The 21,994-nt window shown below is 41.1% G+C and overlaps 7 non-coding genes across 7 annotated transcripts; all 7 read right to left on the reverse strand.

Moving 5' to 3' along the window:
- Positions 1-594: 594 nt before the first annotated feature.
- Positions 595-673, reverse strand: LOC114635513. Its single transcript, XR_003713481.1, has one exon. It is a non-coding gene; the product is annotated as a small nucleolar RNA SNORD115 (small nucleolar RNA).
- Positions 674-2,460: 1,787 nt separating this feature from the next.
- LOC114635516 lies at positions 2,461-2,539 on the reverse strand. The gene has a single exon (XR_003713484.1). It is a non-coding gene; the product is annotated as a small nucleolar RNA SNORD115 (small nucleolar RNA).
- Positions 2,540-4,326: 1,787 nt separating this feature from the next.
- On the reverse strand, positions 4,327-4,405 carry LOC114635518. The gene has a single exon (XR_003713486.1). It is a non-coding gene; the product is annotated as a small nucleolar RNA SNORD115 (small nucleolar RNA).
- A 2,588-nt stretch (positions 4,406-6,993) lies between these two features.
- On the reverse strand, positions 6,994-7,072 carry LOC114635517. The gene has a single exon (XR_003713485.1). It is a non-coding gene; the product is annotated as a small nucleolar RNA SNORD115 (small nucleolar RNA).
- A 2,037-nt stretch (positions 7,073-9,109) lies between these two features.
- On the reverse strand, positions 9,110-9,188 carry LOC114635519. The gene has a single exon (XR_003713487.1). It is a non-coding gene; the product is annotated as a small nucleolar RNA SNORD115 (small nucleolar RNA).
- Positions 9,189-18,419: 9,231 nt separating this feature from the next.
- Positions 18,420-18,496, reverse strand: LOC114635515. The gene has a single exon (XR_003713483.1). It is a non-coding gene; the product is annotated as a small nucleolar RNA SNORD115 (small nucleolar RNA).
- A 1,843-nt stretch (positions 18,497-20,339) lies between these two features.
- Positions 20,340-20,416, reverse strand: LOC114635514. The gene has a single exon (XR_003713482.1). It is a non-coding gene; the product is annotated as a small nucleolar RNA SNORD115 (small nucleolar RNA).
- Positions 20,417-21,994: the final 1,578 nt, after the last annotated feature.

Consider the following 21,994-nt stretch of genomic DNA (forward strand, 5'->3'; position numbering starts at 1 on the left):
CCTGTCACTCCTGCAAATTTGGTAAACCAAGTTGGAGGCCCATGATGAGGAATGAGTTATCCTGCTCTTAGAACTTTCATTAGGTCATCCTTAGGTGGGTAACAATAATTGGGATTTTGGCAAATTCTTTTCATCCTGTAATTCCAATATCTACATTGCAGAATACACTGACATCTGACCCTCCCTTTCTGCATATGGTTACTATCTTTTCTGAAAATCAAGACATCAGAGTGGCCGAGATTCTTAAACCAAAACATGATGGCGTGGGCCATTTCTAAAGGAAGCCAAAAGCAAAGATCATTACACTTACCTGAGAACTGTGAGTCTCTGGGCTCTACCAGGGCATATTAGATGACTGAAAAACACCAGAAAAGACAAGGCTGTGATCAGTACGGGAGACATGCAGTCTTGCATTCAAGTAGAATGTGAGACTAGGTCCTTGTTGGCACACAGTCTTGCCAAGACAAGTTGACCAGGAGTGTCCAGGTTTCCTCTCAGGGGAAACAGGACAAGGGCTTGTGAGGACCTCAGAAAAGTCCCCCCAAGAGGTCCCCAATGAGTGAAAGGACCACTTGGACCCCTGTCCTCCTGGATGGGCCTCAGCGTAATCCTATTGAGCATGATTTTTTTGTCATCACCTCTCTTCATGACATTGGGTTGTCATCATTGACCCAAGCCTAGAGAGAACACAGCTTCCTATGCTTTGATATCACACAACACCATTGCTTACCTGGCAGGCAGAAAGTGCTTCCCAGGAAGGAATGTTCACATGTGAGTGTGGCAGGCTTCAGCGTGGAATGCTCAGCCAGGGATATCATGGATTACTTGTTTCAAAATTTGAAGAACGTCTTCTCTAAAGAAGGAAAAAGGAAGCTGTCAAGGTACTTCATTTTCCATCACAACTAAACTATTTAAGCGGAAACCAGAGTGCAATAGCTCTCCAGGAATAATTCACTTGATCAGCATCCCAACTGCTCCTGGCTATTCTGTCCTACTGTGAAGGACAACCACAAGAGTTTCTTTTTTCTAACTTGGTGAGAAAGTCTATGCAATCACACAAGACAAATGCGTTCCAACCCAGATATAGTACTCCCTCTAAAGCACTAGTCAGATCATATATGCAGTATGTTAAAATATGGGGTAGGGTACAACACTCAGCTTGACATGAGCAATTAATAAAAACTGTACCATAAAAAGGCAACATTTTAGAGTTTTTAGAGTCTCTTTGAAGGAACCCACATTTTCCCCATTCTGGTTGAAGGGAGGGTTCATTCATCTCCAAAGACTAACCTACATTTTTTTATTAAGTGAGTCATACTCTCCCTTGAACTCATCACAGCTCCTGGGTCTAAGCACTGTCTGTTGAATATTCTGCCCCTAGTCAATTTGTTTTAAGGTGTAATGGCTTGCCACGTCTGTATACTGGGAAGGTGGACCGTGTTTGTGAGATTAGTAGGGGAATAGTTGACATGAATGGCATTGTCATTCAGTTCCTGAAAATGTGGTATCTTGTTAAACATATTCCAAAGTAGGCATTTATTTCCTGAATACAGTGAAACTTCTATTTAGTATGCAGTGTAAAGAAGAAAGAGCTGCATGAAACAGTGCAAAGTAAACATGGAGGTTTGTGGGAACCAAGGCAACACATAAAACCTTAACTCATCCACATGGAAATATTTCTTGTGGTGTGAGGGTTTTTCAACTAATTGACAGTAGTTTTGCCTTTTGCAAAGACATTATGTGGAGGCCTCCCATACTGGAAATCTAGAGACAACTTCACTCTCACTGATCAAGGCCCTGTTCCTTGGGTCTCCTGTGTCAAAAAATGAGCAAATTCTGCAAAGTCTTGGCAAGATCTGCAGATATCCTGTCACTCCTCCAATTTTGGTACACCAAGTTGGAAGCCCATGATGAGGAATGAGTTATCCTCCTCTTAGAACTTTCATTAGCTCATCCTTAGGTCGGTAAGAATAATTGGGATTTCGTCAATTTCTTTTCATCCTGTAAATCTCAATATACATGGCAGACTACACTGACAACTGACCCTTCCTTGCTGCATTTGGTTACTATCTTTTTTGCAAATCAAGACCTAAGTGTGGCTGAGATTCTGACATCAAAACATGATGGCGTGGGCCATTTTTAAGGGAAGCCAAAAGCAATGATCATTACACTTACATGAGATCTGTGAGTTTCTATGCTCTACCAGGGCATATCAGATGACTGAAAAACACCAGAAAAGACAAGGCTGTGATCACTAGGGGAGACTTGCAGTCTTGCATTCAAGTAGAATGTGAGACTAGGAACTTGTTGGCACACAGTCTTGTCAAGACAAGTTGACCAGGAGAGTCCAGGTTTCCTCTCATTGGAAACAGGACAAGGTGTTGTGAGGACCTCATGAAAGTCCCCCTCAAGCGGTCCCCAATGAGTAAACAGACCTCTTGGACCCCTGACCTCCTGGTTGGGCTTCAGCGTAATCCTATTGAGCATAATCTTTATGTCATCACATCTCTTCATGACATTGGGTTGTCATCATTGACCCAAGCCTTGAGAGAACACAGCTTCCTATGCTTTCATATCACAGAACTCCAGGGCTTACCTGGCAGGCAGAAAGTGCTTCCCGCAAAGGAAGTTCACATGTGAGTGTGGAGGGCTGTAGGGTGGAATACTCTGCCAAGAATACCATGGATTACTAGCTTGAAAAGTTGAAGAACCTCTTCTCTAAAGGAGGAAAGAGGAAGCTGTCAAGGTACTTCATTTTCCATCTCAACTAAACTATTTAACTGGAAAGCCACAGTGCATGAACTCTCCAGGAATAATTGAATTGAGAAGCATCCCACCTGCTGCTGGCTATTCTGTCCTACTGTGAAGGACAACCACAACAGTTTCTTTTTTCTAACTTGATGAGAAGGTCTATGCAATCACACAGGACAAATGTGTTCCAACCCAGACATAGTACTCCCTCTAAAGCAGTAGTTAGATCATAAATGCACTATGCCAAGATATTGGTTAGGGTCCAACACTCAGCTTGAGATCAGAAATTGATAATAACTGTACCATAAAAAGGCAACTTCTTAGAGTTTTTAGAGTCTCTCTGAAGGAACCCACATTTGCCCCATTCTGGTTGAAGGGAGGGTTCATTCGTCTCCAAAGTCTAACCTACATGTTTATAATAAGTGAGCCATACTCTTCCTTGAACTCATCACAGCTCCTGGGTCTAAGCTTCGCATGTTCAGTTTTCTGCCCCTAGTCAATTTGTTTTAAGGTGTAATGGCTTGCTATGTCTGGATACTGAGAAGGTGAACCATGTTTGTGAGCTTTGTAGGGGAATAGTTGACATGAATGGCATTGTCATTCAGTTCCTGAAAATGTGGTATCTTGTTAAACAAATTCAAATGTAGGCATTTATTTCCTGAATAGTGTGAAAATTCATTTTTTATGCAGTGAATAGAAGAAAGGGCTGCATGAAACAGTGCAAAGTAAACATGGAGGTTTGTGGGAACCAAGGCAAAACATAAAACCTTAACTCATCCACATGCAAATGTTTCTTGTAGAGTGAGGGTTTTTCAACTAATTGACAGTAGTTTTGCCTTTTGCAAAGATATTATGTGGAGGCCTCCCATACTGGGAATCTAGAGACAACATCACTCTCCCTGATCAAGGCTCTGTCCCCTGGTTCTCCTGTGTCATAAAAATGAGCAAATTCTCCAAATCTTGGAAGAATCTGTCGATATCCTGTCACTCCCCCAAATTTGGTACACAAACTAGGAAGCCCATGATGAGGAATGAGTTATCCTCCTCTTAGAACTTTCATTAGCTCATCCTTAGGTGTGTAAGAATAATTGGGATTACATCAAATTCTTTTGATCCTGTAAATCTCAATATCTACATGGCAGACTACACTGACAACTGACCCTCCCATACTGCATATGGTTACTATCTTTTCTGAAAATCAAGACCTCAGAGTGGCTGAGATTTTGACACCAAAACATGATGGCGAGGGCCATTTCTAAGGGAAGCCAAAAGCAATGATCATTACACTTACCTGAGATCTGTGAGTCTCTGGGATCTACTAGGGCATATCATATGACTGAAAAACACCAGAAAACACAAGGCTGTGATCAGTAGGGGAGACTTGCAGTCTTGCATTCAAGTAAAATGTGAGACTAGGTCCTTGTTGGCACACAGTCTTGCCAAGACAATTTGACCAGGAGTGTCCTGGTTTCCTCTCATGGGAAACATTACAAGGGCTTGTGAGGACCTCAGGAAAGTCCCCCCAAGAGGTGCCCAATGAGTTAAAGGACCACTTGGACCCCTGTCCTCATGGGTGGGCCTCAGCGTAATCCTATTGAGCATGATTTTTAATTAATCACCTCTCTTCATGTCACTGGGGTGTCATCATTGACCTAAGCCTAGAGAGAACACAGCTTCCTATGCTTTGACATCAAACAATACCAGTGCTTACCTGGAAGGCAGAAAGTGCTTCCCAGGAATAATGTTCACATGTGAGTGTGGAGGGCTGCAGGGTGGAATGCTCTGCCAGGGATACCAGGGATTACTAGCTTGAAAAGTTGAAGGACCTCTTCTCTAAAGGAGGAAAGAGGATGCTGTAAAGGTACTTCGTTTTCCATCACAATTAAACTATTTAAGTGGAAAGCCACAGTGCAAGAGCTCTCCAGGAATAATTCAATTGAGGAGCACCCCAACTGCTGCTGGCTATTCTGTCCTACTGTGAAGGACAACCACAATGGTTTCTTTTTTCTAACTTGGTGTGAAGGTCTATGCAATCACACAGGACAAACGTGTTCCAACCCAGACATAGTACTCCCTCTAAAGCAGTAGTCAGATCATATATGCACTATGCCTAGATCTGGGTTAGGGTCCAACACAATGCTTGAGATCAGCAATTGATAAATCTGTACCATAAAATGGCAACTTCTTAGTGTTTTTAGAGTCTCTTTGAAGGAACCCACATTTGCCCCGTTCTGGTTGAAGGGAGGGTTCATTTGTCTCCAAAGACTAACCTACATGTTTATACTAACTGAGTCACACTCTTCCTTGAACTCACCACAGCTCCTGGGTCTAAGCACAGCGTGTTCAATGTTCTGCCCATAGTCAATATGTTTTAAGGTGTAATGGCTTGCCATGTCTGTATATGGAGAAGCTGAACCATGTTTGTGACTTTTGTAGGTGAATGGTTGACATGAATGGCATTGTCATTCGGTTCCTGAAAATGTGGTATCTTGTTAAACAAATTCCAAACTAGGCATTTATTTCCTGAATACGGTGAAACTTCTGTTTTCAATGCAGTGAAAAGAATAAAGAGCTGCATGAAATAGTGCAATGTAAACATAGATGTTTTTGGGAACCAAGGCAACACATAAAACCTTAACTCATCCACATTGAAATGTTTCATGTGGAGTGAGGATTTTTCAAACAACTGACAGTAGTTTTGCCTTTTGCAAAGAGATTATGTGGAGGCCTCCCATACTGGAAATCTAGAGACAACTTCACTCTCACTGATCAAGGCCCTGTCCCCTGGGTCTCCTGTGTCATAAAATGAGCAAATTCTGCAAAGTCTTGGCAGGATCTGCAGATATCCTGTCACTCCTTCAAATTGGGTAAACCAAGTTGGAACCCCATGATGAGGAATGAGTTATCCTCTTCTTAGAACTTTGATTAGCTCATCCTTAGTTGGGTAAGAATATTTGTGATTTCAGCAATTCTTTTCATCCTGTAAATCTCAATATCTACATGGCAGACTACACTGACAACTGACCCTCCCTTGCTGCATATGGTTACTATCATTTCTGAAAATCAAGTCCTCAGAGTGGCTGAGATTCTGACAGCAAAACATGAAGGCATGGGCCATTTCTAAGGGAAGTCAAACGCAAAGATCATTACACTTACCTGAGATCTGTGAGTCTCTGGGTTCTACCAGGGCATATCAGATGACTGAAAAACACCAGAAAACACAAGGCTGTGATCCGTAGGGGAGACTTGCAGACTTGCATTGTCATTCGGTTCCTGAAAATGTGGTATCTTGTTAAACAAATTCCAAAGTTGGCATTTATTTCCTGAATACAGTGAAACCTCTTTTTTGAATGCAGTGAAAAGAAGAAAGAGCTGCTTGAAACAGTGCAAAGTAAACATAGAATTTTGTGGGAACCAAGGCAACACATGAAACCTTAACTCATCCACATGGAAATGTTTCTTGTGGAGTGAGGGTTTTTCAACTTATTGACAGTAGTTTTGCCTTTTGCAAAGACATTATCTGGAGGCCTCCCATACTGGAAATCTGCAGAAAACTTCACTCTCACTGATCAAGGCTCTGTCTCCTGGGTCTCCTGTGTCATAAAATGAGCAAATGCTGAAAAGTCTTCGAAGGATCTGCAGATATCCTGTCACTCCTGCCAATTTGTTAAACTAAGTTGGAATCCCATGATGAGGAATGACTTATCCTCTTCTTAGAACTTTGATTAGCTCATCCTTAGGTGGGTAAGAATAATTTGGATTTCAACAAATTCTTTTCATCCTGTAAATCTCAATATCTATATGGCAGACTACACTGACAACTGACCCTCCCTTGCTGCATATGGTTACTATCTTTTCTGAAAATCAAGTCCTCAGAGTGGCTGAGATTCTAACAGCAAAACATGAAGGCATGGGCCATTTCTAAGGGAAGTCAAATGCAAAGATCATTACACTTACGTGAGATCTGTGAGTCTCTGGGCTCTACCAGGGCATATCAGATGACTGAAAAACACCAGAAAAGACAAGGCTGTGATCAGTAGGGGAGACTTGCAGTCTTGCATTCAAGTAGAATGTGAGACTAGGTCCTTGTTGGCACACAGTCTTTGCCAAGACATGTTGACCAGGAGTGTCCAGGTTTCCTCTGATGATAAGCAGGACAAGGGCTTGTGAAGACCTCAGGAAAGTCCCCACAAGAGGTCCCCAATGAGCTAAAGGACCACTTGGACCCCTGTCCTCCTGGTTGGACCTCAGAGTATTCCTATTGAGCATGATTTTTATGTCATCACCTCTCTTCATGACAATGGGTTGTCATCATTGACCCAAGCCTACATAGAACACAGCTTCTTATGCTTCGATATCACACAACACCAGTGCTTACATGGCTGGCAGATAGTGCTTCCCCGGAAGGAATGTTCCCATGTCAGTGTGGAGGGCTGCATGGTGGAATGCTCTGCCATGGTTACCATGGATTACTAGCTTGAAAATTTGAAGAATGTCTTCTCCAAAGGAGGAAAGGGGAAGCTGTCAAGGTACTTCATTTTCCATCACAACTAAACTATTTAAATGGAAAGCCACAGTACAAGAGCTCTTCAGGAATAATTCAATTGAGCGGAATCCCAACTGCTGCTGAGTATTCTGTCCTACTGTGATGGCAACCACAAATGTTTCTTTTTTCCAAGTTGGTGAGAGGGTCTAGGCAATCATAGAGGACAAATGCCTTCCAAGCCAGACATAGTACTCCCTCTAAAGCTGTAGTCAAATCGTATATGCACTATGCCAAGATATCGAGTAGGGTCCAACACTCAGCTTGAGATCAGCAATTGATAAAAACTGTATCATAAAAAGGCAACTTCTTAGAGTTTTTAAAGTCTCTTTGAAGGAACCCACATTTTCCCCGTTCTGGTTTAAGGGAGGGTTCATTCGTCTCCAAAGCCTATCCTACATGTTTATACTAAGTGAATCATACTGTTCCTTGAACTCATCACAGCTCCTGGGTCTAAGCATAGCATGTTCAATGTTCTGCCCATAGTCAATTTGTTTTAAGGTGTAATGGCTTGCCATGTCTGTATACTGAGAAGGTGAACCATGTTTGTGAGTTTTGTAACGGAAAGTTATCCTAACTTTGCGAGGAGGTCTATGCAATCACACAACTAAGCTATTTATTTGGAAAGCAACAGTGTAGAGCCCTCCAGTACTATTTCAGTTTACCAGAATCCCTACTGCTCCTCCTTATTCTATTCTATTGTGAAGAGCACCACCAAGGGTTTCTTTCGTCTACCTCTGTGGGAAGGTCTATTCAGTCATGAAGGAAAAATATGTTCCAACATAGACATAATGCACCCTCTAAATCAAAATCAATAGTGAGTTCATATATGCTCTGTTCCAATCCTATAGGTAGGGTCCAACACTCAGCTTGAGATCAGCAATTGATAAAAACCTTACCATAAAAAGGCAACTTCTTTCAGTTTACAGAGTCTTTTTAAAGAACCCATATTTTCCTCTTTTAGTTTGAAGATAGATTTCATTTGTTTCAAAAGCCTAACCTTCACGTTTACACTAAGTGAGTCATATCGTTACTTGAACTCTTCACTGGTTCTGGGGCAAGGCAGAGCATTTTCAATGTTCTGCCCCAAATCAGTTTGTTTTAAGGTGTAATGGATTGTCAGTTCTATATAATTAAAAGGTGAACCTATTTTGAGTTGAGTTGAGTTGAGTTTAGAAGGGGAAGGATTTACATGAATGACATTGACATTCGGTTCCTGAAAATGTTGTTCCCCGTGAAACAGCTTCTAAGGTAACCATTAGTTTCCTGAATGCAGTGAAGCTTCGTTGCTGAATGCAGTGAATATTGGAAAGAGGTGCAGGACACACTGAAAAGGAAATATGGAAGTATGTGGGAAATAAGGCAACACACAAAACCTTAACCCATTCGCATGGAAACTTAACTATGGAGTGACCGTTTTTCAAATAATTTACAGTAATTTTGCCTTTTGCAAAGTCATTATATAGAGGCCTTCCATACTCGAAATCTAGAGACAAAACTTTCTCACTAATCAAGGCTCTGTGCAATTGGTCTCCTGTATCATAAAAAGAGCAAATTCTGCCGAGGCATGGAAGTCTGTGTAGATTTTCAGTTTTCCTGTAAATATGATCAACCAAAATGGAAACCCATGATCAGGAATGTGTCATTCTTTTCTAAGAATGTTTATAAATTCATAATTAGGTGGGTAAGTTCACTAGGAGTGTCCAGGTTTCCTCTCATGGGAAACAGGACAAGGGCTTGTGAGGACCTCGTGGAAGTCCCTTCAAGAAATCCCAAAAGAGTTTAATGACTACTTGGAACCATGTTCTCCTTGTTGGACCTCAGTGTAATCCTATTGAGCATGATTTTTATGTCATTACCAATCTTCATTACATTAGATTTTCATCATTGACCAAAGCTTAGAGAGAACACAGCTTCCTATGCTTTGATATCACACAACACCAGTGCTTACCTAGCAGGCAGAAAGTGCTTCAGAAGGAGGAATATTCACATGTGAGTGTGGAGGGCTGCAAGGTTGAATGCTCTGCCAGGGATGCAAGGGATTACTAGCTTGAAAAGTTGAAGAATTTCTTCTAGTAAAAAGTAAAGAGGAAGATGTGAAGGCACTTCATTTTCTGTCACAAATACACTATTTAAGTGGAGGGAAACAGTGTAAGAGTTTGCCACGAATAATTCAATTGAACAGAATCCTAACTGCTACTGCCTATAATTCTACTGTGAAGGGCTCCTTAAAGGGTTTTTTTTTTCTCTACCTCGGTGAGAAGGTCTATGAAATAATTCAGGACAAATGCAGTCCATCCCAGATGTATTACTCCCTCTAAAGCAGTACACAGATCATATGACCTAAGACAAACCATTGTGTAGCATCCAATACTCAGATTGTGATCTGCAATTCATAAAAATGGTACCAATAAAAAGGCTACTTCTTAGAGTTTATAGAGTCCCTTTGAAGGAACCCATGTTTTGCTCTATCAATTTAAAAGGAGGGTTCATTCTTCCCTAAAGACTAACCTGCATGTTTTCACTGAGTGAGTCATACACCTCCTTGACACAGAGGATAAGTCCAAATGTTTTTTCAGAGTATTTCTCTACTGCCTCTTCTGAACTACAAGGTCCAGCACCCACAAGATTTCTTGTATAGGTTACTAAGAATATCACTAAAAGCACAATGTACCATTGTATTCTAAGACAGAATTAATTGCATACTCTAGATGCAAAAGCCAGTTCACCTATGAAATTTGCCTTACTTCTGAGGAAATGCCAGCATTCTGCTTCAGCACCCAAAATTATGTGAACAAGACAATAAACATGCAATTACATGTAGACTATACAGTCCGTTTGAAGGTACCTCTCTGTTCCTCATTCAATTGCAAGGGCAGGATGTTGGGAGCTGACTCTGAGCAGAAAACAGCTATCATATTTGCAGTTGTCTTGAACCGTATACCCTGACAAAAGACTTGTTTTCAACAGCCTACAACAGCTGAGCACACTCTGATAATTATCTTGATCCTTTCAATCAAGGCCAGTCAGTGGTGGCACAGGGCTTTAATCCCAGTACTTTAGAGACTCAAGGTAAGACTCAAGGCAAGACTCGAGGTGAGATTAAAGGCGAGACTCAAGACAAGACTCAAGGAGAGATTAAAGTCGAGACTCAAGGCGAGACTTGATGAGAGATATAAAAGGAGAGACTTGAGGGGAGAATAGGGCAGACTAAGTCTCCAGAGCAGACTCAGCACACTCTGTCTTATCTCCAGAGAAGACTCTGTCTCGTCTCCAGATCAGACTCCCTGTCTTGTCTCTATTCTTCCAGTCTCTGTCCCCACACTCTCTCTTGCTAGGCCCTGACGCATGAAACGAAGCAGCAGAAAGGGCTGTTACAAAGTGGCTCCTCAAACATGGAACAGCTCAGGCGGCTATAAAGTGGCGCCAAACGTGAGGCAGCAAGAAGGAGAAACCCAGTAAGGGACATTACCAGAAGAAGGATCGACTGAAAATTCAGAAGTGAAACAAAGGTGATTGCTGTGAAAACCTGCCATGTGGAGAACAGTAGGTCATAGTAATGATAATGTGGCAAATAAGAAGTCAGCCTGAATTCAACTCTCAGCCTGATTTCAACTCTTTGTTTTTGTTTAGTTGTTTGCTGCTAATGTGTGTCAATTGTTTGCTTCTGTTTTGCTGTTTAAATGCTGTCTTTCATGTTCAAAAGAAAAAGAAAAGCATAGAATCCAAAATACAACCAAAGATTGAAATAATCGATTCGTCAGAGCCAGATTGTGCTGACCTAGAGGAAGAGACAGCCAAAAATTACGACCATGAATGGTCCTCTTCCCAGAGACCCCTTCCCTCTGCTCCTCCACCTCCAGATGCTCCTGCTATGGAGATGGTTGCTGTATATTTCAGAAATGAGTTACAGGACAAAATTTCTCTGCTTAAACAACAAATAGTGTTAGAGAAAGAGTATCGGGACTTAATTAATCAGCTACAAAAATTAAAGACAGGGAAGATGTCTCGAGAGGACAACAAAAATCCCTCAGGTCCTCAAATTCCTCAACCTGGAGTCCAAAGGCAGCCTCTGCCCTCTGGTTTTAGTTCAGCTAGAGATCAGCTAGAGGAGAGAGAGGATAAAGTTTTCCCTGTATCAGAGACTAGAGATGCTCAAGGGGTTGCTTGGAGACATCACACAGGGTTTAATTTTCAAATTATTAAAGAATTAAAAAATTTGGTGGCAGAATATGATGCCACTGCTCCCTTTACTCTTGCAATCTTAGAATCTGTTGCAGAGGAGTGGCTGACTCCTGGTGATTGGAATGCTCTAGTGAGAGCAGTTCTTAGTGGTGGTGACTATCTTATTTGAAAATCAGAGTATCATGAGAATTATAAAGAGACAGCTAGGAGAAATATTCAGGCAGATAATGGTTGGTCCTTTGAAGCCTTAGTAGGAGAAGGGCAATTTGCTTCTAGTGATAACCAGATGCAATATGACTGAGGCTTATTTGCTCAAATTCAAAATGCAGCCATGAAGGCTTGGCACAAACTCCAGGTAAAGGGAGACCCTGGTGCATCTTTGACCTCAGTCAGACAAGGGCCAGATGAACAATTTTCTGATTTTGTTCATCGATTAATGACAACAGCAGGGAGGATTTTTGGTAATATAGAGGCAGATGTAGATTATGTGGAGCAGCTTGCATATGAAAATGGCAATCCTGCCTGCTAAGCAGCCATTAGCCCCTATAGGAAAAAGACAGACCATACTGGGTATATCAGACTCTGTTCTGACATAGGGCCCTCCTACCAACAGAACTTAGCTATGGCAGCAGCCATGCAAAGACAATCAGTAAGAGATTTTTTTGGCAAGCAGAGACAAAAAGGCCTGTTTTAAATGTGGCAAGTCTTGACACTTTGCCAAAGATTGCAAGGCAGAAAATGATTTAACCCAGAGATAGCCTAGAATACAGCCTGGCCTATGTCCATGTTGCAAACTTGGAAGGCATTGGGCTAGTGAATGTAGGTCCAAGACAGATGTACAAAGAAACACCCTTTCCCATAATCAAGGAAATGGGAACAGGGGCCAGCCCCAAGACCTGAGCCAATACAGTCAAAACAGGCTTATGGGGTAGTCAGTATCATACCAGCAAACAACAACCTCTTTGAGAACTTAGTCAAGCAACCCCAGGAAGCACAGGACTGGACCTCAGTTCTGCCACCCACACAGTACTAACCCCAGAAATGGGACCTCAGGCTTTACCCACTGGTGTGTTTAGACCACTCTGTCCAAATGTGTTTGGCCTGATAGTGGGAAGAAGCAGTGCTACTATGCAGGGACTACAAATTTTTTCTGGAGTTATAGACAATGATTATCAAGGTGAGATTAAGGTAATGGCCAAGGCAATACAGAATATAGTCACTATTCCTACAGGAAAAAGGATAGCTCAACTATTGTTACTTCCATTGATTCCTACTAATCACAAATATAAGAGTCCTAAGAGAGGGGATCAAGGCTTTGGTTCCTCTGATGCATACTGGGTACAGACTATAGTTAAACAAAAATCTATGATGACAATATTGCTTGATGGGAAGGCATTCCAAGGTTTGGTTGATACAGTAGCTGATGTGATGATTATCAAACAAAACGATTGGCCTGCCATCTGGCCTCTGACCCCAACTTTAACCAATAAAGGGGTATTGGCCAAAGTTAAAATCTACAGCAAAGCTCTAAGGTGCTGATATGGAAAGATAAAGAAGGGAATACAGAGAATATACAACTCTATGTCATCCCGGGCCTTCCCATTAATCTCTGGGGCAGAGATCTATTATCCCAGTTAGGATTGATTATGTACAGCCCTAATGAAGTAATCATGGCTCAAATGATAAACTCTGGATTTTCTCCAGCAAAAGGATTAGGAAAACATGAAAATGGGATTACTCATCCTATTGAGGTCCATGGTAACCCTGGAAGAAGAGGCTTGGGGTAGTTTTGATGGAGGCTATTGATACAGCTGCACCCCTAGGGCGTTGTGCTGATCCCATCACCTGGAAGGAGGACTCGCCCATCTGGGTGGATCAGTAGTCCCTAACAACCGAAAAATTACAAGCTGTTCAATTGCTAGTGCAGGAGCAATTACAGGCATGACATTTAGAAGAGAGTAACTCTCCCTGGAATACCCCAATATTTGTCATTAGGAAAAAGTCAGGAAAGTGGAGATTGTTACAAGACTTGAGGGCTGTTAACATGACCATGATTCTGATGGGAACCTTTCAACCTAGGCTGCCCACACCAGTGGCCATACCTTTAGGCTATTATAAAATAGTTATAGATTTAAAAGACTGTTTCTTTACTATCCCTTTGCATCCTAACAATAGAAAGCGCTTTGCTTTTAGTGTTCCTGCTATAAACTTTAGAGAACCTATGAAAAGATATCAATGGAAGGGCTTGCCTCAGGGTATGGCTAACAGTCCTTCCTTGTGCCAAAAGTTTGTGGCTTCTGCCATAGAGGGCGTTAGAACCATGTGGAAACAAATCTACATAAATCATTTCATGGATGATATTTTAATAGTGGGAAAAGATGGAAAACAGGTACTCCAGTGCTTTGATGATCTTAAAACAGCTTTACAGACTGCAGGGCTACAAATAACACCAGAAAAGGTACAATTACAAGATCCATATACTTATTTAGGATTTCAGATTAATGGTCCATGTATTATTAACAGTAAGGCCACTTTGAGGACTGATTCCCTTAAGACATTTAATGATTTTCATAAACTTTTGGGAGACATTAATTGGCTATGACCATATTTGAAACTTACGACAAGAGAGTCGAAACCTTTGTTTGACATTCTCCAAGGAGATCCTGACCCTAAGTCTGGCAGGGCTCTAAGAGAGGAGCATAGAAAAGCCTTACAGAAGGTTGAGAATGCTATTTCATCCCAATTTGTAACTCATATTAATTATTTTAAGCCTTTATATTTTCTTATTTTTAAGACTAAACTAACTCCTACTGCAGTTTTTTGGCAAACTGCACCCATATTATGGATTAATCTTCCCTCATCCCCTAAAAAGATTCTTTATCCATACTATGCAGCTGTAACAGATATGATTATGTTAGGCAGAGATAACAGTCGAAAATATTTTGGAAAAGATCCTGATGTCATAGTACAACCATATACAAGACATCAGGTTAATTGGCTTATGCAGGGTTCTGAAGTTTGGCCTATAGCATGTGCTTTATTTGGTGGTCAACTAGATAACCATTATCTGCCAGACAAATTAGTTCAATTTTGTAATCACCATGCATTTGTTTTTCCATCTCGTACTGCACATGCACCTATAAAGGAAGCTTTGCTAGTTTTCACTGATAGGTCCTTATCAGGAATGACTGCTTATGCCTTTAAGATCAAGTAATTTCCTTTGCTACGTCAGCTGTGTCAGCTCAATTGGTTGAATTACACGCTGTTGTGGCTGTGTTTCAAGCATTTCCAAATCAAACCATTAATATTTACACAGATAGTTCATATATAGCTCAATCTATTCCTCTGCTAGAAACTGCTGTGCAAATAAAACACTCCTCAGAAACAGCTGATTTGTTTTTACAGTGCCAACAATTAAGTTTGAGTAGAAAGAGTAAATTCTTTATAGGACTCCTGAGAGCCCACACTGGGCTACCAGGTCCTCTCGCTGAAGGAAACACCAAGGCAGATCTAGCCACTCGTATAGCCACAGTGACTTTATCAGATCTGCCATCTAACTTAGAACAGACCATAAAGGCTCATGAGTTACATCACCTTAATTCTAAAACTTTAAAGGTCATGTTTAAAATTACCAGAGAACAAGCTAGACAAATTGTCAAACAACGTCAATCATGTGTTACACTTTTACCAGTTCCTCATTTAGGTGTGAATCCAAAGGGACTGATACCAAACAGTCTATAACAAATGGATGTTACCCATTATAATGAATTTGGAAATCAAAAATATACACATGTATGTGTAGATACATACAGTGGTTTCATTTATGCGACATTACAAACTGGAGGAGCAAGCAAACATGTGATCAATCATATGCTTGCTACAATCGCTGTATTGGGTGTGACAAAACAGATCAAGACTGACAATGGCCCAGGTTATACAAGCTCCAGTTTCCACCAATTTTGTGAAAAATTGAGAATACTACATAAAACAGGTATTCCATATAATCTACAGGGTCAAGGTATGGTAGAAAGGGCACATCAAACCATTAAATGTCAATTTGAAAAAAATTTAAAATGGGGAATGGTTCCCTACTAAGGGATCCCCTAGAAATATCCTTCATCACATGCTCTTTATTTTAAATTTTTAAACTTCGGATTCTGAAGGAAAATCTGCTGCAGATAGATTCTGACATCCTAATACCAAAAAGAATTTTGCAACAGTCCTCTGTAAAGACGCATTAACTGGAACCTGGGATGGTCCAGATCCAGTGCTTATCTGGAGAAAAGGTTCTGTCTGCATATATTCCCAAATGGAAGGTGCCACATGCTGGCACCCAAAGAGATTGATCAAACAAATAGACAACAATAACAAATCCAGGGAGGAGAAACCCCCTGAGAAGTGTATTTTTTCTTTACAGGAAACATGAAGATGCTTCACAATTGTCTTCAAACAGAAGCACATCAACCAACAAACCAGACTTGGGAAGTTCTCAGTGCGGAAGAAGGCATCACTGCCAACACCTCCAGGGTGGCTCTATTGGACTTTTGGTTCCCTGATTTATGATTTAGTGGGGTACATTGTTTAGATGCAAGAGAAAACCCATTACCACAGTTACTATAATGTTTTTCTGTGTTTAGGATTGACTGGGACAGGAATGGGGATTTTCTTTATTTGTTTTGTTAAGATCAAACCTATGATCAGTTCTGTACTTCTGTAGATTTAGATTTAGAAAGAAGGGAAACTGCTATAATGCATTTGTAAAATTCATTATCCTTCTTAGATGAAATAGTGCTACAGAATAGAAGAGGCGTATACTTTTTACTCCTCCAACAGAGTTATATGCTATGCTAAAAAGAGTGGTGCTTTTACAATAACCATTCAGACATTGCTAAGTCTCTTGTCTCTTGGGTTCATGCTGTTCAACAAACTGATGGCTTTTGTACGACAATAGATAGACGCTATTCAGATGAAACCCATATAGGCCCCTTATTACAGGCTGGAAGTAGGGTTCTCCAAAGCCTCTGTCATCAAGACTGACAAGGAGTAACCCCTAACTTATGCAGTAAGTCGGATAGTCAATGACAGGTAAGAGAACACTTCAAGACCCTTGCCCCAAACTGGGAGGTCTCACGATCCCAAGACAAGAACTCAACCAGTGGCTGTTGAGTATCCAGAGATGAGAAAGGGAGGCTGGGGTCCTTTGTTTCAACCTAAGACAGGCATGGTTTCCATAAGTTTTCCCAGCCTTCCCTTTTAAAAATAAATTTAAAATGGGGAACCTGCTGGGAGCCGACTCAGAGCAGAAAGCGGCTATCATCTTCGTAGCCATCTTGAAGCATATACCCTGACAAGAGACTTGTTTTCAACAGCCTACAACAGCTGAGAAAACTCTGATAATTATCTTGATCCTTTCAATCAAGGCCAGACAGTCATGGCACAGATCTTTAATCCCAGCACTTGAGAGACTCAAGGTGAGACTCAAGGTGAGACTCGAGGAAAGACTCAATTCGAGATTAAAGGCAAGACTCAAGGCAAGACTCAAAGCGAGACTTTAGGAGAGATATGAAAGGAGAGACTTGAGGATAGAACAGGACAGACTCCATTTCCAGAGCAGACTATGTCTCACCTCCAGATCAGACTCCCTGTCTTGTCCCCTTTCTCCCAGTCTCCATTCCCACACACTATCTTGCAAGGCACTGACCCACGAACCTAAGAAGCATAACCGGCAGTTACAAAGTGGACCCCATTATGGGGAAGAGCTTGGTGGGCTATAGCAGGATCATTCCTCTGCAAGGTCTAACCTGAACTTTTAAATCCATTGGACAATACTGTTTCTTGAATACTACAGGAAGTTGGAGGCACATGGAGAGTGAAAAATGTTCTGTCATGGATCCATCTTTGGTATGGTTAAATAGATTGCAATGAAACAAAACTGAAAAGAAGACACTAGTTCACGAGTCCAAACGGAGCAAAGTTGTCACAAATCCCTGAGGGCTCAGATTCCATAAGAAAAGTTGTGACAAAAGACACTTCCTAGGCTGACATTTTGTTTTTTAAATTAACGATTGGCAAGTGAAGTATAGAGAGTATGGGATCATACACGGGGAAGGAATATGGGAAGGATGGGTTTCCATCTCAACACAACAAATATCACAAATTACCATTGTAATGAGAATAGTTGGAATATTGACTCAATATTTGGACAATTGGAAAGATTTCATATGTTGTTTGACAAGACTGGAGATTTATAGACAACCTCTGACTCTATAATCAAGGCTTTGCACCTTGATTCTCCAGGGTCACAAGATACAGAAAACTGAGGACAAGCCTGAAATTCTCTGTGGATATCCTGTAACTATTCACCATTTGGACAACCAAGATGGAGACATCTTGTTGAGGAGAGAGTTATCCTCTCCTTTTCATGAGGAGTGCCTCATATTGATGTGGGTGTGAAATATCAGTGTTCTAGGAAATTCTATTCCCATCATAAAATAAGAGTTCTGCATACCAGAAATTTTTTACTTATATTTGACACTTACTTGTCATGTTTGGTTATTTTTTACCTAACCTCAAACCACTGAGATTGGCTGAGACTCAGAGGCCAGTAAGTGAAGGCAGAGGACATTTCTAAGGGAAGCCAATTCACCAGATGGTTCCACTTGCAAAAAATTTCTGATTGGCTCCAAGTGGGCATGCCACATACCTGGAAAACACCAAAACAGACAGGGCCATCAGAAATGGTGGTGACATGCAGACTTGTACAAGATTTGAGTAGGCATCTAGTTTACCGTTCGCATCACTCTTGCCAACGAAGGAGCACAAGGTTTTTGTATATTTCAAATCATGGGACAAAGGGCAAGTGCATCTGGGAACTTGAGGCAAGTGCCTTTGGAGGAGTCCAAAGTGTTAAGGGATCTCCTGTAACCCTGTGCTCCTGGCTGGGCCTCAGCGTACACCTGGATGACTAATTTGATGTCATCAGCTCTCTTCATGAAATTGGGTTGTCATAATTGACCCATTTCGAGACACAACAAAGCAACTTTGTTTCTATAGCACACAAACCCAGCTCTTACCTAGCAGGCCAACACTGCCTGAGAGCTTGAAGTGGGCACATCGAAGAGGAGAATGATTCAGGGTTTAGCCTTCTTCCATTTATGCAAGGGAAACCTTCTTTGAAGGTTTGAAGTATGTTTTCTCTAAAGGAGGAAAGAGCATGCAATCAAGGCACTAGTATGACATTGCTTACTTAAAAAAATTAGGGTGAGATAAATTGTGTAAGAACTCTCCTGGAATATTGACACTGACCAGACTCCAGAATCAGAGAGTAATGAAAAAGTTCAAGGACACAGAGGATAGGTCCAAGTGTTTTTCTCAAACTATATCTCTACTCCCTCTGATGAACTACAATGTCCAGAACCCAAAATTTTTCTTGTATAGGTTACAAAGAATGTCACTAAAAGCACAAAGTGCTATTGTATTCTAAGACAGAATGAAATGCTTACTCTAGAAGCAAAAGCGAGTTCACCTATGAAATTTGCCTCACTTCTGAGAAAATGTCAGAATTCTGCCTCAGCACCCCATATTTTATCAAGGAGATGGTAATCATGAAGTTACATGTAGACTGTAGAGTCTCTTTCAAGGTACCTCTGTGTTCCACATTCAATTGCATGGGCATTATCATTCATCTGCAAGGTCTAACCTAAATTTTTAAATTCATTGGGCAACACTGCTTCTTGAACACTACAGTGAGTTGGAGGCTCATGGAGAGTGAAAAATGTTCTGTCATGGATCCATATTTGGTAAGGAGAATCAGATGGGAATGACACTAAACTGAAAAGAATACCCTAGTTCATGAGTCCAAACACAGCAAAGTTGTCAGAAATCACCGAGGCCTCAGGTTCCATCAGAAAAATTTTGACAAAAGACAAGTTCCTAGGCTGGCATTTTGTTTTTGAAATTAACGATAGGCAAGTGAAGTGTAGAGAAGTGCAACATACTCAGGGAAGGAATTTGGTAAGGATGTGGTTCAATGTCAACACAGTAAATATCAACTAAAGCACAAGAACAAATTAACTTTGAAATGAGAATAGTTGGAATATTGAGTCAATGTTTGGACAATTGGGAAGACTTCATATGTTGTTTGGCAAGGCTGGGGATTTATAGAATATTTCTTGCAATTTAATCAAGGCTCTGCACCTTGATTGTCCATGGTCATAAGATACAAGGAACTGAGAACTAGCCTGAAATTCTCTTTTGATATCCTCTGACTCCTCACTATTTGGCCAACCAAGAGAGAGCCGCCTTGTTCAGGAGAGAGTTATCCTCTCTTTTTCCTGAGGAGTGCTCATAGTGATGTTGGTATGAAATATCGGTGTTCTAGGAAATTCCTTTCCCTTCAAAATATTAGATGTCATCTTGGCAGAAATTGCTGACTTATATTTGACACTTACTTGTCCTGTTTGGTTCGTTGATCCCTAACCTCAAGCCATAGAGTTTGGCTGTGACTCAGTGGTCTATACTTGAAGGCACTGGAAAATTTTAAGGGAAGATATTAGCCCAGATGATTACACTTTCCAAAGATTTCATCATGTCTCCATGGCTCTAGGTGGGCATGCCAGATGCTTGCAAAACACCAAAAACTGACAGGGCCATCAGAAGTGGTGGTGACATGCAGACTTGTACAAGATTTGTGTATGCCTCTAGTTTACTGTTGGCATCACTCTTGCCAAAAAAGGAGCACAAGTTTTTTGTCTATTTCTGATCAGGGGACAAAGGGCAAGTATATCTGGGAACTTGATGCAAGTGCCCTTGGAGGAGTCCAAAGTGGTAAGGGACGTCCTGTAACCCTGTGCCTCTGGCTGGGCCTCAGCGTACACCGGGATGAGTATTTTGATGTCATCAGCTCTCTTCATGAAATTGGGTTGTCATCAATGACCCATTTCAAGACACAATAAAGCAACATTGTTTCTATAGCACACAAACCCAGCTCTTACCTAGCAGGCCAACACTGCCTGAGAGCTTGAAGTGGGCACATGGAAGAGGAGAATGCTGCAGGGTAGAGCCTTCTTCCATTTATGCAAGGGAAACCTTCCTTGAAGGTTTGAAGTAGGTTATCTCTAAAGGAGGAAAGAGCATGCAATCAAGGCACTATTATGACATTGCTTACTTAAAAAAATTAGGGTGAGATAAATTGTGTAAGAACTCTCGTGGAATATTGACACTGACCAGACTCCAGAATCAGAGAGTAATGAAAAAGTTCAAGGACACAGAGGATAGGTCCAAGTGTTTTTCTCAAACTGTGTCTCTACTCCCTCTGATGAACTATAATGTCCAGCACCCAAAATTTTTCTTGTATAGTTTACAAAGAATGTCAGTAAAAGCACAAAGTGCTATTGTATTCTAAGACTGAATTAAATGATTGCACTAGAAAAAGCCAGTTCACCTGTGAAATTTTCTTCACTTCTGAGGAAATGCCAGCATTCTGCTTCAGCACCCCATATTTTATCAAGGAGATGGTAATGACACAGTTACATGAAGACTGTTGAGTCTCTTTCAAGGTACTTCTGTGTTCCACATTCAACTGCATGGGCATTATCATTCCTCTGCAAGGTTTAACCTGGATTTTAAATTCATTTGGCAACACTGCTTCTTGAACAGTACAGTGAGTTGAAGTCGCATGGAGAGTGAAAAAGGTTCTGTCATGGATCCATATTTGGTAAAGAGAAACAGATGGGAATGACACGAAACTGAAAAGAAGACCCTAGTTCATGAGTCCAAACAGAGCAAAGTTGTCACAAATCACCGAGGCCTCAGGTTCCATGAGAAAAATTTTGACACAACATAACTTCCTAGGCTGGCATTTTGTTTTTGAAATTAATGATAGGCAAGTGAAGATTAGAGAGAGGTGCAACATACTCAGGGAAGGAATTTGGGAAGGATGTGGTTCCATGTCAACACAGTAAATATCAACTAAAGCATATGAACAAATTAACTTTGAAATGAGAATCGTTGGAATATTGAGTCAATGTTTGGACAATTGGGAAGACTTCATATGTTGTTTGGCAAGGCTGGGGATTTAGAGACTACTTCTTGGAATTTAATCAAGGCTCTGCACCTTGATTGTCCATGGCCATAAGATACAGTGTACTGAGAACTAGCCTGAAATTCTCTTTTGATATCCTGTGACTAATCACTATTTGGCCTACCAAGAGAGAGCCACCTTGTTCAGGAGAGAGTTATCATCTCTTTTTCCTGAGGAGTGCTCATATTGATGTGGGTATGAAATATTGGTGTTCTAGGAAATTCCTTTCACCTCATAAGATTAGAGGTCAACATGGCAGAAATTACTGACTTATATTTGACACTTACTTGTCCTGTTTGGTTCTTTGATCCCTAACCTAAAGCCATAGAGTTTGGCTGTGACTCAGTGGCCAATACTTGAAGGCACAGGCAAATTTTAAGGGAAGACATTAGCCCAGATGATTACACTTTCCAAAGATTTCATCATGTCTCCAT

Source organism: Grammomys surdaster, unplaced genomic scaffold (genome assembly GCF_004785775.1).
Source record: "Grammomys surdaster isolate TR1022 unplaced genomic scaffold, NIH_TR_1.0 110752, whole genome shotgun sequence".
Lineage (NCBI taxonomy): Eukaryota > Metazoa > Chordata > Mammalia > Rodentia > Muridae > Grammomys > Grammomys surdaster.